Raw genomic sequence first — 4,626 nt, forward strand, 5'->3', positions numbered from 1 at the left:
TATAAAGTAGAAATGTTATACATTAAGATTATAAACATAAAATATTGTAAACAAATAATAAACATATAATATTTGGCTATATATTTATAACGCATACTTTTCTATTTATGAAATACTGGTACTTATTTTATACAAGACTTATGTGGAAGCAATAATTATTACATGTTATTTTTAAAGATTGAAACCCATGTTCTCCATCTGTTTGAGTGAATATTGACAGATAGTGATCTGGCAAGGTTTAGAATATATAGTAAAAGATATAAAATAGGTAAACATAGGCCTATTTAAAATAAAAAATTGAAAAAACATCACCATCACCCAGATAAAAACACAATCATTCATTATCAACTCATTTCTACACTCATCTGCAAGAACTCTTAAAACCCATTTCACTGTAAAAACATAGTTTTTCATATTCAAAATTAATAAAGTATTTGGTTTTAATTACAATTATATAATACTAAGATATTTATTTAGAATATTAACAATAAAATTTAATTTTTTATAATTCAGTGGACCAGGGTTCCTCACCAAGAAATTGTAAGTTCATTGGCTTTTTCTTTATGAATCAATAATCTTAATTCATTTCTAAAACCTTAGCCATTGATTTGAAATATACATTACCACTCTACACAAATGGCCTACATACCTGGTTAGCATTAATTAACTCAATCTATTGTCAAGTGTTGTTGGACTGACATTCAAATTTATCCACTCAATATCTCTGTTTATTTCAATCACATTTTAGCCTCATAATTGATTGATTGCCAACAGAAGTCTAGCAACCGTGTTAATTTTAGTATTCACTTACAGAAGTTATCGTGTCGTAAACGGTTGAAATAGCCATATTAAATCGTTTGGGTAAAGTTTGTGCAACATATTGAGTGCGCTAATTATGCTTGCTTTGATTTCAAGTGATACCACATGTGATGGTAGGCATTATGGTGTCAGAAATTGTACGTAATTTGCATATTTTAAATTAATTTATTTAATGATGCATAGTTAAAAATAAGTCAGAGATTTTTTATTGGATTTTGAGTGATGCCATTTACACAGAAGTAATTGATACATCTGTTAAAGGTAACAGTACTAAACCTAAGGGGCAGGAGGTTCAAATCATAAGTGGTCAATCTCATTTCTATTCTGGTTAAGACACTTTTTGTTTTTCACTTTCAACAGTAAAGTTTGGTACGATACGGTATTACTTTCAAATTTATATTATGGTACTAATGAAAGTTGGATGACTGATACCATAAACAAAAATAGTTTATTACGGAAATTTTTTTGAGAGAGCAGCATAGCCCAGTCGGCTAATCTGGTGGTAGCCACTGTATGTGCGCTGAACCGTGAAGATCTCTAGGTCCAATTCCCATCGCTGCCTCTCCTTGTGTTTCAGCTAGAGGGCTGAAATACAAGTTACAATAGTGCACCGTCTTTCGGATGAGACGTTTAAGTCGTTGGTCCCGTGTGCATTTATGGTCCATGTGCACGTTAAAGAACGCAGTACACTCTTCGGAAAAAAGTAGGGGGTTGTCTTCTGGTGTACTGCCCAATTACCACCAGAAGGACCCCACTGGAAATCAGTCTTCTTCTAGACTTTCGTGGGCTGTCCTTGGTGTTTACAATGAATAAATCCAATCCAATCCAATTACATACAAATATAAACAACAATTTCAATCATTCAATATCTACCAGGTAAAAATATAAACAACGATTTCAATCATTCAATATCTACCACATACAAATATAAACAACGATTTCAATCATTCAATATCTTCCAGGTTCTGTTGAATATGCCGAGGTGAGAAAGGAATTAGATAATGTTTCTTGTTCAAGAATACGTAACAGGGAATGTTAACAGATTAGATGTGGAACTTACAAACTGACATCTTTCCTCCAGAATGCATAATCCAATTAGGTTGGGATTATATTGTTCATTTTGAACTTAGTGGAGTGGGAGACATAGTTGTAGTACAGATAGGCATGTATCATCATATTAGTATGATATCATATAACTGTATTTTATTTTTTTTGGTTTAAAATTAATGGAATTTGATATCCTATCATCATACTGTTGGCTCTCCCATCTCCCTGTGTTTTTGCACAGGGTTTGTCTACCCTCAGATTTTAGTAATTTCTCATGCTGTGATAGTCTTCAAACTTGTTCCAATCAAAGACTAAAAACAGATATGTGCCTAGTCAAAAATGATGTTTTTCTAAATATTTTTAGTCTTAATGAACAAGTAATTAAACATTTATGTTAACACAATTTTCATTTCCTAAACTTTTTAAACTAGTTACGCCTAAGTAAAAACGAAGCAGGATCCCACTGGGATAGGCATTTTTTGTTGGGATAAAATTAAAATCCCAGTGGGATTTTTTCTAACAGGCCACTTGGATGCGTCTAGCCCACTGGGATTTGCCTACCAAACTGGGATCCCAGTAGGATCCCACTTGGATACATCTACAGTGGCTGGGGCAGGGGAACTTAAGTCCCCCCCCATCAGTCTGGTCAATTTCCCCATCAGTCTGGTCAATTCCCCCCATCAGTCTGGTCAATTCCCCCCATCAGTCTGGTCAATTCCCCCCATCGGCCAAAGCTCGTCGGGCAGTCGGACTGAAAAGAAAAAAAAAAAATGCTTATTTTTTCCATCCCAGCCATTTCCGGGCATCTACTAGTCTAGAAGTCCCAATTTTTTAAAAACAAATCTCGTTTTAGGAGGAGGTGACATCCCCCTTTTATACCCACCCCCTGCTCCGGCCTTCGGCTATCGTTACACCCATAAATACTTAGCCCCCCCCCACCAGTCGGCCATCTTAGCCCCCATAAATTATATCCTAGAGCTGCCACTGTACGTCTATCCCACTGGGGTTTGCCTACCAAACTGGGATCCCAGTGTGATCCCACTTGAATGCATCTATCCCACTGGGATTTGCCTACTAAACTGGGATCCCAGTGGGATCTCACTTGAATGCATCTATCCCACTGGGATTTGCCTACTAAACTGGGATCCCAGTGGGATCTCACTTGAATGCATCTATCCCACTGGGATTTGCCTACTAAACTGGGATCCCAGTGGGATCTCACTTGAATGCATCTATCCCACTGGGATTTGCCTACTAAACTGGGATCCCAGTGGGATCTCACTTGAATGCATCTATCCCACTGGGATTTGCCTACTAAACTGGGATCCCAGTGGGATCTCACTTGAATGCATCTATCCCACTGGGATTTGCCTACTAAACTGGGATCCCAGTGGGATCTCACTTGAATGCATCTATCCCACTGGGATTTGCCTACTAAACTGGGATCCCAGTGGGATCTCACTTGAATGCATCTATCCCACTGGGATTTGCCTACTAAACTGGGATCCCAGTGGGATCTCACTTGAATGCATCTATCCCACTGGGATTTGCCTACTAAACTGGGATCCCAGTGGGATCTCACTTGAATGCATCTATCCCACTGGGATTTGCCTACTAAACTGGGATCCCAGTGGGATCTCACTTGAATGCATCTATCCCACTGGGATTTGCCTACTAAACTGGGATCCCAGTGGGATCTCACTTGAATGCATCTATCCCACTGGGATTTGCCTACCAAACTGGGATCCCACTTGGATGCGTCTATCTCACTGGGATTTAAAAAAAAAACATATAAAATGCATATTCTTCACCTTGAACCCATGCAAGGTAGAACAACTGCTTTCCACATCACCCTCACTTGTACCATTGTAGCCATGGTTCGAGTTGCAGTAGCGTCAAGTTTATTATTCATGTAATTTTTGCCTTCGGCTATCGTTACACCCATAAATACTTAGCCCCCCCCCACCAGTCGGCCATCTTAGCCCCCATAAATTATATCCTAGAGCTGCCACTGTACGTCTATCCCACTGGGATTTGCCTACCAAACTGGGATCCCAGTGGGATCCCACTTGAATGCATCTATCCCACTGGGATTTGCCTACTAAACTGGGATCCCAGTGGGATCTCACTTGAATGCATCTATCCCACTGGGATTTGCCTACTAAACTGGGATCCCAGTGGGATCCCACTTGCATGCATCTATCCCACTGGGATTTGCCTACCAAACTGGGATCCCACTTGGATGCGTCTATCTCACTGGGATTTAAAAAAAAACCATATAAAATGCATATTCTTCACCTTGAACCCATGCAAGGTAGAACAACTGCTTTCCACATCACCCTCACTTGTACCATTGTAGCCATGGTTCGAGTTGCAGTAGCGTCAAGTTTATTATTCATGTAATTTTTTTTTTACTTCATAATTCTTTTTTATTAATTTTGTTTTTACTTTAAATTTCAAGATTAGTTCTCATTATGTCAATATTAACTGTACAATAGTATCGTGGTTATATTGTATCTCAGCCATGCAATATAAAAACTACTGTAGAATCCAGTAAAAGGTTTATTATAACCTTCAGACATGAGGAATGTTAGATGACTTAGTCAATGTTTATAGTAACATTATTCATAAACGGATAAACAATAAAATGTAATATTTTAATTGCTTACAATAACTGTAAATTTAAAGTTGTTAGCTTTAAAATATATTTGCTGGTACTCAGTTGGTTTTCCTTAGTATAATAGGACAAACTGAATTGTT

The sequence above is a fragment of the Anneissia japonica genome, unplaced genomic scaffold (genome assembly GCF_011630105.1).
Source record: "Anneissia japonica isolate Jap-2015-1 unplaced genomic scaffold, ASM1163010v1 scaffold69_len1423075_cov170, whole genome shotgun sequence".
Classification (NCBI taxonomy): domain Eukaryota; kingdom Metazoa; phylum Echinodermata; class Crinoidea; order Comatulida; family Comatulidae; genus Anneissia; species Anneissia japonica.